A 12,500-nucleotide genomic window follows, 5' to 3' on the forward strand; every position below is an offset into this window, starting at 1 on the left:
GTGTTCTCTTCCCCAGCGCTACCACAGGAAACATAAAAAGATCCCAGTCGTGGACAAGGGGAGGGAGGGAGGGGGGGGGGGGAAGAAAGAAAAGGCAATTCGGTCTGCTGGGCAGAGCCGCCCCAGCTCTCCGCCATGAAGATAACTTCATACCAGCATGCAAAGTGAGCTGACATCGAAGGAAACCCTGTTTCATCTCTGCGTTTTCATGCTGTGATTTCTGTTAGAGCAGACGCTGCAATTTAGATGTTTGTGTTTTACAGCTGTAACACAACAACTGAGAGGGTTTTTGTCCCCCTTTCTCATTTTCTTCTGTCAACATCAAACTGCACCTTCGCACTGTGCCTCACCTTCTTAAATATAACGTGTATTTTTATGCTGACAAATTTAAAAAAGAAATTAACAAAGAGATCTAAGCCACAAATAATCTTTTATTATCATCTTGCACGACGCTTTTAATGTTTCTTCGTGTTTTGCAGGAATAAAATTACTGTCCCCTGCTAAGAAATGGAATATATGTATAAAGTATATAAAAAACTAGAAATACAGAACCAGAAGAGTTCCCTAAAAAGAAAAGAAATTAAATCTGTGTATATCTCAATGTAGATAATGTAAAGCATCAGGTAAACTTTACTACCGGGGTAACCAGCTCGACCTAATCATATGTGTGAGTTTACTTATTCAGCAGGTATAGAAGCATGCTACAGGGTTATTGTTACAGTCCAGTTAATTCAACACCACCACCACCACCGAGCAGTGAAATACATAGCATGACACTGACGCTATTATTTAAGCGTTCGGCGTTATACTGTAAAAATTCTCTTTCTGATTTGGGAAAAATCCATGCAGGCAGGGGTGCTGCAAGAAGCGTCTGTTCTGCAGAGGGCACACAGACGCAGTGCAGGTCAGGAGGTGATGACAGAGAGATATGACCACGGTGTCAGTAGGTCAGGCTTATGAGGAGAGTATAGATTTCACCTCTTTTACCTACCTACACCATAGAGAACAGGCCATTTGGCCTCCATACAACCAGAACGAGGCTTCTCACATTTAAGAATATTTAGAGGTAAATTTTGTTTAATTCAGAATACTCAGTGATATTTCTGTAAACACGGTTTGTCTGATCCACTGATAACCACCATTTTCAACAGCAAATGTGCTAGCATAAGAAATGCTTTTATTTTCACTTGTCTAGACTATTTTTCCCTTGGTTGCATTGTGAGGTCCATCTTTTATGCCAGCCTTATCAAAGATGCATTATTTCTGGCAAGTTGCGAGCAAAATGATGAAATCAGGTATGCTGCTGTCCATAATTTAGGGAAACGCTAGATGTTTTAATACAGTAATGCTACAATTTGTACTTAGTGTTTTTTTTTGATTTTTTTTTTCAAACTGCTGTACAAATACAGCAATTTCAATGTACGTGTAACATTGCTAACTAAAGATTTCTTTAAAAGATATATTTAAAAATGAATTAACCATGTTTAAGCAATCTATTTAAACAAATCCTAATTTTTCCCACAAAGCTATTTTCACAGTGAGTGGAAGAAGACTTGTGTGCAGTTCTGCTATATCCCAATGGTACATATATATATATATATATATATATATATGCTGCATTGAAAGCAGACTTTCAAATTACTATACCACTTGATCACTGCTTAGTGGCACTAGCGAATGACAAATATAGCTAAATACTTCCAAATGCACAGTAAAAAAATATCATGTCCGTATATCTCCCTGACAGGTCTTCATGCATTTCACATTTCAAAAGCGTGACAGGGATCTTATTTCTAAGATAAATTCCCCTATCTACTTATTTCCTCGTGTATTTATTGTGGATCTAACCTTCTACTACAAGAAATAAATAAGCAGGTTAAGTAGATGCTATCTTTTAACAAATAGTTTCTCCAGACTGTATTACAACTTTATGAATGACAAAATAAATCCCTCATTTTTAAATCCACCAAGACGTACATTTAACAGTATTGCACCTATTGAACCTCAATGTGTACTCTATTATTCACACACAATAAAAATGTTAAAATAACACTGAGAGTCTGTCTTTGAAGTGACAAAAGCCAGAAAAATCAGAATTAAAGCTGCAACTCCATCTCTAACTAAGCCCTGTGTGTGCCTTTGGTAGCAGTCCAAATAAGGTTTCTGACCTTTCTTAAGCAACCTTTTCATTTTTTTATTAGTTTTTAAATTTTCTTTCCTATTTTTTTGGATCCATCACCTCTAAAGAAAGAAGGATACAAAACAACCACAGGAAGCTTCAGTGATGATAGTTATTTCTATCTGTCTCAGGTTCAAAGGCACCAGAGCAGCTGAGGGTCTTAAATTTACATATTTTTTAATAAAGAATTATTAAATTGATCAGGCATTTTTTTTGTTTCTTTGTTTGCAGACGTATTTTAGCAAGTCTGTATTGCTCATTTACAACTTTTGCATCAGAATTTTACTGCAAGAATTACTGACCGAAGTTTATAAAAGTATGTTTGTATTTTCATACCTTGAATCATCTTGTTCAATCATAGACACCAACAGTACTGCTGCTGATTTCGTGAAGTTTTGCATCCACCCACAGTTAGTAAAAGCCCTTTTAATCTTTTTTTTTTTTTTTTTTTTTTTTTTTTTTTTTAGAAGAGGTGGCAATATTGCCAGTTGTCACCAACTGGTTGGCGGCAGCAGCAGCAGAGTGTAGTTTACACAGAATGTAAATGAACATATCCATCCAGAGTTTAACTAGGAATGTTTTGCTTTGTTTGCTTGTTTGTTTGTTTGTTTTTTCCCCACAGGATTCCTGGTTCATTCAACAGACAAAATGCCCCTGCTGTACAAGCATCACTTGGTGAAGAAGGCTTTGCCTGTCAGAATAGGTTTCACACAGTTTTCACAAACAGATTTTTTCCACATTTGGAAAGTAACCCACGTCCCCGAGCTCCAGGTTTAATTTTTAAATGCAGTGCTTCCTTACAGAACAAGCAAGAAAAAAACAACCAACCAAAAAAAAACCCTAATTTAAAATTGTTGAAAAAAACAGAAGCTTTTGCATGATTCATCAATGGGGCCAACATAATCTTCTCCCACCATTCATAAAAGAGACAGCAGCTATCCTTTACCTGAACCAACAGAGGAATCGGGCACTGCTTTGGATTTCACAAAAAGTTGCTGATGGCACACATAAAAACCCAAGATATCCCAGGTTAAACTCACATTTCTGGATGAAAGCATATACTGCAACTCATTAGATCTTCTGTCCTTATATCCCTGCTCTCTCTGCCTTCACTTAGCTTTTCCTGATCATATGTTTAGTCATCTTTTTATTACAGTCCTCCATCTTAGCACACATTTTTGCCATCTGTGTATTATATGTTGTCTGTGTATTATATGTTGTCACACATATATTTTATGTGTGTATATATATACCAATATATACAAGTATACATACATTTTGAAATGTAATTTCACCACTAAACTGTACCTGTTACGTTTTTTTGTTTGTTTTTAATTGAGTGCCAGTAAATTACTTACTAAAGATGTTGAAACATGCAGTTTTCCACTAAAAGGGATACTCAAAGGAAATAATTATGTAAAAAGAAATGCACTTTGGAAAACTGAGCCACGTGTGAGGTAATGTATCACATTCCTGAAGAAAAAACAAATGAAGTAGGGTACATGCAGCCAACGCATCAGAACTGATATGGAATCTATGCCATATTCTGCAAAGTCTCTCAAAAATGACACCGAGGGGCTCTGCATTTATTGGCACTCAAATATCTTTAGCTCTGAGGGAAAGAAGTGTTTTCACAACTGCCATCACCTCAGTCTTAAAATAAGATTGTTCTGTGACTTGTGCATCAGCAATAGGTTACACTCATCAATTTCTGACCTTTGCTACAGCTTTGAAATACCACCGATTTCAATTTTACCTGTCCTAACACACTAACCTGAATGCCTTGTTTCACAGACGTGACAAAGTTGGCCCATTGCCTTCAACATGGAAGCACAGCAGAGGAAAATGTAGGCCTGGATTTATGGGTTAGTGAGCAAACGTAGGGATGAAATACAAGGTAAAAGAGCATGCACCTGCTTCTTCAATATCTCCACCATCTCTGCAGTATAGTTTGAGGTAAAAAGTCATTAAAATTTAATCTTCTTGTTTTTTACAAGCCCTTCTGCCTCTGAAAATTGTCGTTACTCTGTTGAGGTGCCAGATCATATTTTTACATCACTGCTTTTCACAACAGAATCACACTTCACATTTCTATCTTCCAAACTAGAAACATTTTAAAACATAAGTATAAGTGAGGTAGGACTAAAGGTTGCTTTGTGTGAGGAAAACTGGCTTATGAGCCAGCTGAAAGACGTGATGCAACCACCAGACACAGTCTCATGATTCCCATTGTATTCATTAAGGCATAATGGAAAGTTTAAAATTTATCATCTTCCACAATGTTATAATATTCTGTCAATTTGGTAACATCAATCTTGTTGAAGAGCTTTTTATAACATACAATCACTTAAAATAGCATCACAGCCTACTGTTTAATGCACATAAAGGTATGTTTCATTAACACTACTCCATGAGTTTTTACTAGGACAAATATGTCGTGTAGAAAAAGTGAACATCTGCGTATAATAGTAGAGCTTCAAAAGCTTTTATACCAATAAACTTAGAGTTGCATTCAAACACTTTCTTTTTTCTTTACCTAGAGGAATCTAGAACTTATTATTGGAATAAAAACCTCCTGAATTAGCACAATCTAATGAAACAGTGCTATAAAGTGTGCTTTTTTTTTTTCTTTTTCTTTTTTCAGTTCCATTACCTTGATCACTTGTTCCCCAGCATATATCTCTCAGTTGTGACTACAGTGCGTGCTCCTTAATCACTGATGTTTTTACCTATGGAAAGCTTGGTCTGCCCTAAAACCACTCTGGCTAAGTTTATCCACATTATGGAATATCTCATAGATTTATATTACATTCTGAGGGAAAAAATGATAGAAGAGTTTGAATTGTAAAAAAATAAATCTACTGGGTAAGTAGATTTAAGCACAAGTAGCCTGTGGCCTTCAGGCACAGGCAGAACAGAGGGGAAAAAAACAGAACTGCAATTCAATAAATTAAACAGAATGGGACTCATCCATATGTTTTCAAACACAAGTCTTTAATTTTTAGGAGTAATATAGACTGTATTAGAGTTTAGAAGATCAAATTCAAAGCACTAAGATGTGCATGATCATAAATATGGGTTCTATTATCAAATGTTGACACATTTTTCTGGAAGCAGAGACACAACTACCTTGAGATACCACCATGTATGTTCCAAAGTTTGTATAACCTTAGGACATCTCCAATGACCAGTGTCATCAGAATAACGTTTAACTCACATACTGGTGGATGCCTGATAAGCAATGTGAGCTAAATCTTATCGTTCTCTCTTAGACAAAACAAGCATTTATGTTAGAGTTGATGTGTTAATCTCATGCTTCTTTGCAGGAGCAGACTGCAAAGAGAGAGCTTCACTGCACATGAAGTAAATAGTTTAAGCCTTCAGAGTTTTCCCATAAAAAGTTTCCTCTTCAGGACAGAAGTTCAACCTCCTCTAAGAATCAAACTAGACTGTAGTCACAGAATCACAGAATCTTCTAGGTTGGAAGAGACCTCCAAGATCACCTAGTCCAACCTCAGACCTAACACTGACCAGTCCTCCACTAAACCATATCACTAAGTCTAATCAGTAAAACAGTTTTCTCTTTCACACTTCTGAGTTATTCTGCGCTCAAGTGGTTTTAAAATACAAGTCATCTCTGTATATTCATCACATGCTGGAGAAGAACAGTATTTCTTTGCAACCAACTAATTTGTCAATTCTTACATTTATGATTTTTCTACCATGTTGAATGCTTCTATCCTTTGCATCCAAAATAACCCAATAGCACTTAATGGCTAGATACCACGAGATGCCAACTCTGAGAAGTTACTCTGACCCACAATTAATTTCCAACTCTACTAAAATATTTATTTAAAAGAATATGTATTTTTGAAACTCTACAGGTCTTTCAAAAGAGATGAAAACTACTCTTTCACTGACAAAACAAAGGGAACACAATGAGTTTAATTTAGGTCACAGTGACATCAGAAAGCTTTATTTATTGCCAGCTTTGTTGCATCCAACAAAGCTTTAATCTGTGACATGCTGAAGCTTGTAAAACAGCAAAGTGGTATGGTATCAGAGAAACTACACCATGCCATATATTTCTAAAAACGTCTGGTGTCAAGCACATTACACTCAACAACATCATCAAGAAGAAAGAGGAGGGATTTTTGGGGGGTTGTTTTTTGTTTTCAGTTCACATTTACAGCTGAAACAGCCTTTGAAAATTCCTATAAAGACTTCACATACTGAGAGACAGCTGTTTTTATGTAGTCAGAGATGATGAGAGAACAATGTTTTTACGAAGCTGAAAATCAGGGCAGACCCTAGCTTTTACAGAGGAAAAGGGTGAGAATTGAGGCTTGCTTCCATAAACTGCCGAGCTCATCCAGTACCAGAAAGATGCATCTCAGTTGAACAGAAAGGAGGGAAAATTGGAAGATTTCAGCACTTAGGGGACAAGGGGCTCCATCAGGTGTTATGGGAAACAAAGGAGTGCAGTGGCTGAGGAGTCAGAAATTGCACCTTTATGAGCGAGCCTGCTGTCCAGCTGTGTTTGGCTGACCTCCCACAGCCTGAAGTCTTTTGGGAGCACCTTGGGAACTTCTAAGCCATTATGGACAGATAACAGAGACTGGAGAAATAGGGTGGCCCCAGGGATGTGAAACTGCTGAGAGTAAGGCTTTTTGCAACTGCTTCACTTGCCTAAAGGAGGTTCCTTTTTAATTTTAAGCAAACACATATTGGAGAGTACAGAAAGGGACTATGTATTTATAGTTCAGCTATTTCTTAATTATGTTTAACATATGCTACCAAGCTTCAGACTTCTATTCTCAGAGTTACTGAAATCCACACACCAGCAGTAGTCTGTATCTAGTGAGTACATTTAACCTGAGTTCAAGCATCAACATGAAAATTTCACCAGCTTGTGAGAAGTCCAGATTTCACTGTTCGTTCGTAAACCTCCTCAGAATGAGCTAATTCTAATACAGAGCCATTTACAATATAACCTTCTGCTGCAATGCTTATAAATAGATAAATATTTTTTTGATTTTGACAACTTCCCTTTAAAGGTATTCTCTAAAAAAATAAATAAATAGTTCCACCACTACCTCAACTAATAAAAATTGATTTATTATGGATGCGTGGCTAGTGTGCTTTTTTAGATTGAGGAGAAAGAAGAGAAAATTCCCTTAGAGCTAGAATAGAAGATATCTTAAATAAAGTCTGCAGAATCCTCACAAGTTTTGTGGTTTTGTATTTGTTTGGTTTTGTTTCTAAATCAAACTGCTCCGTTAAATAGCTATTTTAAAGGAAAAGAAGATTATAACTAAAGATTTTCAAAAATATATTCAATTGGTGATTTTTTTCTTTAATCTTTGCTGTTTTTAATTTAGTTTCACATGAAATCATATCTCATAAAATAAACCTGTCACTTACAACAAAATTCAAAAAGAAAACCAGAAAATCCCCTAAAGGAAAAGTAAGACTATATGCTGAAAATAACATATCACAGACCTGATAAAAATTTAAAACAAGAAAAATGGTAATATGCCTTTTATTTCATCTCTGCAGTTGATAACTTACTACAGATTGATTTTTACAAAGTTACTTATTTTGGTATTGTATTTAGACAAATATCTTTATAGTTCTTTAAGAGAATAACCGTTGGTTTGTGATTTTAATATGTTCTAGGAATAAAAGTCCACAGTTGTCAGAGCAGAGCAATACCAACTTACATTATGATTTTACTGACATCAGTAAAATATCAGACAAACTCAGTTTGACTCAAATCAGCTATAAGCACTATTTTTTCTAAACCTAATATTATTATAATGCTATTTTTCATTATTAGTCCAATTCAACTTGTATTGAAGTCAATGAGATTATGCTGAGTTCTATAAGTATTAGATCAGGCTCTATGATGATGCTACAGCTATGACAAAATGAGTCTTGTCAAAAGGACTAAGACAAAGTACTTCAAGCTTATATTGTTAACAAATTATCAGTGTATTAAAAACAGAGTTCCCAAACTCTCATTTACTTTTCATCTGTTTGTTTATTGCATCTCAGCTTGTATAATCAAAATAACCACTCATTTTCATCTTACATGAGTGGTTTCAGTCAATTTTCTTTCAAGGGTTCTGTCCACAGGCATAACATTCAGAACAGTTTGCCAACAATACTGGAAGATGTTTAAGCTCAAGTAAAATATATGCCTTGCGATTTTGCTTATATTAGAGGAAGGAGAAGACTAATACCAACTTTAAAAGATTTTACAGTACTTATACAAAACATAATGTTTAACTTTGGTCAACCTATCGAGACATTTTTTTAATATGTGTTTTTTGCAAGATTTTATTTTGATTTCCTTGTGAATTTGACAAAATATGATAGCATTCATTTGGCATAAAATGCTGAATTAGGTTGACTTCGTATTATTTGTGATAATATCGGAGCCACAGTACAGTGCGAGATGCTAAGACTGATATAATTGTTTTAATATAACATGCAAAATGTTGCACATGTGGAATAGAAGAATTGCGAGCAAAGAGGAATATTATACGTCTGAGAAAATAATGAAAATCTTGCTAAAATTCACGGTCTTTTTAATATCACACATTTTGCTAAAATGCCAAGTGATATTCAGAGTGCTGTGGTGAGTCTTAAATCATATATATTCTATCTACTGTAAAAACTGCACATTTAAAAATAATTAAAGCCAATATGTCTAAACTACAACATACAAACTGATGTACAATCTCATTAAAACATACTGAGATTTCTGTAGAAAGCATCCCTGGATTCGACAGGAAAAAATGTCTATTTGGGAGTATTATATAGTATTTATCACTATTTTAATGTAATGTTTATCACTAATGTGCCAGCAGAAGCTTTCTTCTCAGAAGGTTAACTCTTCGAAATTAAACAAAAATTAGCACATGGAAAGTGCTTAATTGTTGTTCTCTTCCTATTTTTAAATGGAGGAGGTGCATAACATTACCAAGATATGCATGTATTTTTAATTAAGATACTATCATTCGAGGTTGTGATTCCTAAGCCAATTTACTATTTCGAAATGCAGTTCTCCTTCTAAATATAAACACAAGAGGAGCAAAGCATTGTTGCACAAATCATTATGCTTTTAACAGCTGTTCATTTATGGTCCCTATCATTTTGGAAACAATAGGAACATGAACAATTGACTTTCTGCACAGAAATGTATTCTTCTGCCAGGTATCTTCCCCTAATAGGTCAAGTTTCTGTTATATCTTACCTTCTTGTGACCTGCAGATTAATTTTCTCAATATCGTTCCTGTGAATTCTAAAGAACTTTCATTATTATTTTTAAATAATTGGCACTTCCTTAAAAAAAAAAAAAAAAAAAAAAAGCAACAGAAATTGCAAGAGCACTGAAGTCTAAGATTCAAATAAGTATTTCCATTTTCTACAGTTTCATCCTAAATCTTCAGATTGACAAAACAGTAGATTTTCAGTACAGGAGATTACTTTTATTAAACTACATTTCAGATGTATTTCAATCATATTTTATTACCCTTTAAAATTAAATGAAATCAGAAGATTTAGGAGATTAAATGCCATTAAAAAAGATTACACTATCTTTCCTATTATGATGTAGTTTTCTTTCCAAGTTTTCCTTTCTAGTCTACTCATACCTAAATACGTCTCTGCCAACAACAAAAAGGTATTTGGTAAATTTAGATCATGGACTGCCTATTATTGGCTACAGAGTAGCTCTGAAACCATTCCTGAATAACAATTTCCACGATACCAATATTGTACAGGCAGCCATAGTTGATGTAAAAAATGGGATATTTTTCCATGTAAGGTAGGGTCTGATGCAACATCAGCACATGACAGTGCCATCAGTGATAAACCATTATCAGCCTCGTCAAACTTCAGAAAGAAACAAATCTCATGCTCAAATATGGTGACAGTGAAACTAACACAGTTACCCAGAATATATGCATAGTTTTTTTCTACCACTCTCTAGCAATTGCTTTACTTTATCAATTAATCCGTGCACTTCTCCTTTCAGGAAGACTGCTCAGTTGCTGCTAATAACATACCAAATTTTCACACTGAATTTTGAAGGACTCTCATTTCTAGACATTTTTCCAAGCTGTAAGGCTGAGGGTGGTGAACACACTTGCTCTTCATATACTTATCCTAGGGTGTTGTCTGCTCTTTTAGCTGGAAGCAAACCTCTAGTAAATTCCTATTTATCTCCTTGCCAATCAAGAAGTGGATGAGTGACAGTAACAGAGCCTTATCTAGGACTCCTGTCTGCGGTGCATTCTGCTAAATGATGTCATCGCTCTAGCAAAAGAAAATAAGCAGATTATTACAGTGACTAGAAGCAAACTAAACATTTGGATTTTTGCATGGACAGATTTACACACTGTCTGTCAGATAAAGCACAGTTTGCCTGCTGCTTACACAACAAGAATGTGCCTGACAGCTTCTTCCCAGCTTTAGTATCTGATTACATAAATAGGCCATTCCCCACCATTCCTGAAGACTGACAGTCTGTCTTGGTTTAAAGAGCAATTTCTGACTATCAGCCTTTCTGTCTTGCACACTGGGCTGATTATCATCAGGGCACTTCCTGGAGGTCCAATCAGTCGCTTTTTCTCTTGAACTCAGGATGTTGCAAACTTGTAGCCACCAGACTATTAAGAAAATGAAAAATTGCTCATTAAAAAATTACAAGCGGTGACCCCAAATTTGCATCCCCTGTCACAGTGAAAACTCTCATTGACTTCTTTGAGTATTTAGATAAAGATTTTAGGTGACTGCTATTTCTAGGGAACTCAAAGACCTGGGAAAAAAAAAAAAAAAGGGGAAAAGGGGGGGGGGGGGAAACCCCAAATAAGCTGAAAAATCAAAGAAAGGGGACAAACAACCACCCACCAATGAGTAACAAACAGATGACTACTCCCTCCACTACAAAAAGGAACCTTTTTCATGATTAAGTCTCAGGAATTCGTATAGCAGCTCCACTGTCCAACTTTGCACTTGCACTCCCAAATTAAACTTGAAAACTGTCATATAAAGGATCTTTATAACCTTATGTATGTTATTGTATTAACTGTGCAACTGTTAGTCTTTTTTAATAATTCTACTTTTCTAAATCATACTTCAGTAAAACTGTGCTTTAAATTAGATGCATTTTACTGTTGCTAGTTGACTCAAATATTTTTAAGGTACGAGCACGTAAAAGACATTCCATTTTTCATAGCTAAATGTATGCAGGTGTTAATGAACTTATTTAAAAAATGGTTCTGAGCACCGAAAAGGGTAAACACATAATAACTCTGCTGTTTACAATGGTAAACAATCACAAGTCATAACCACAATATTGTTCCTAGTTATTTCAGCTATAACTTGCAAGGCTTCATAACCAGACAAACCAGATGAAATATGTTGCTGCAGGTCTGCTCTGATGGATCCCTCTGAAATATCCACATTATTGCTTTTATTTTATTATGTACCACACTTCATAACTGTACACAGCAGAGTACAATAAAAACTGCACTACACTCCTTTAAGTACTTATTAAATAGGTCAAAAAGTTACCATAACAAATAACTTGCTCTACTCAGGGTCCATTAATAACACATCTTGTTGGAACTCTAAAACAAACGGGGGAAAAAAGAACTGTACAGAAGTCTCTGTTATGCAGTGCTATTGCTTAAGAGCTTGCACCTAAACAGCATGGTATTGTTATTCATAGCAGTACTTGGTTAATTGTCATTCTAAAATATTAGATCTGACTTGAGATGCAAAGCTGGGGATGCAGATTTGGGGAAAGGGGAAGGGCAGGGAAGCACTTCGGTGAAGGTAAGAAATGCTACAGGGCCTGGTACGAATTTGGGGTCCGAATCTAGGAGCCAGGAGATCTAGGATTTTGATTTACCTGCACAAGAGATTTTTCCCCTTACAATATCCCTCTTCAAATAGTAATTGACAGATTTAGGGAGAAGACCAGAGAAGAAATAACAGAGATGGGCAAAAGCAAAGCACGTGAGGGAGCTGTGAGGCACCAAGGCTGCTTCAAGGCGCAGGGCCCACCTAGGGAATGAGAAGCAGGTGAAGGGTCTAATCCCTGAGGTACAGGAGCATGGAGGGATGAAAAAAAAAGGAAGGAAAGCAGGGGGCAAAAGGGTTGTTTATGCCCTGGTGAGGGAATGCAGCTGTACCCCTGGTATGTGAGAGGTGGACGGTGACATGGGGAGTGCTAAAATGGGCCGGGGAGCTGCAGCCCTTCAGATGCGTGGATATGAAGGCAGCAATCCAAATTTTATCAGGGAAG

At 36.0% G+C, this 12,500-nt stretch overlaps 1 protein-coding gene across 6 annotated transcripts in view; it reads right to left on the reverse strand.

Annotated features, from left to right (window-relative positions):
- The window catches only part of ZNF407 (zinc finger protein 407), a 335,386-nt gene that overhangs the window by 141,878 nt on the left and 181,008 nt on the right, over nucleotides 1-12,500 (reverse strand). The window lies entirely within an intron of this gene.

Source organism: Aythya ferina (assembly GCF_964211825.1).
Source record: "Aythya ferina genome assembly, chromosome: 2".
NCBI classification, from domain to species: Eukaryota; Metazoa; Chordata; class Aves; order Anseriformes; family Anatidae; genus Aythya; species Aythya ferina.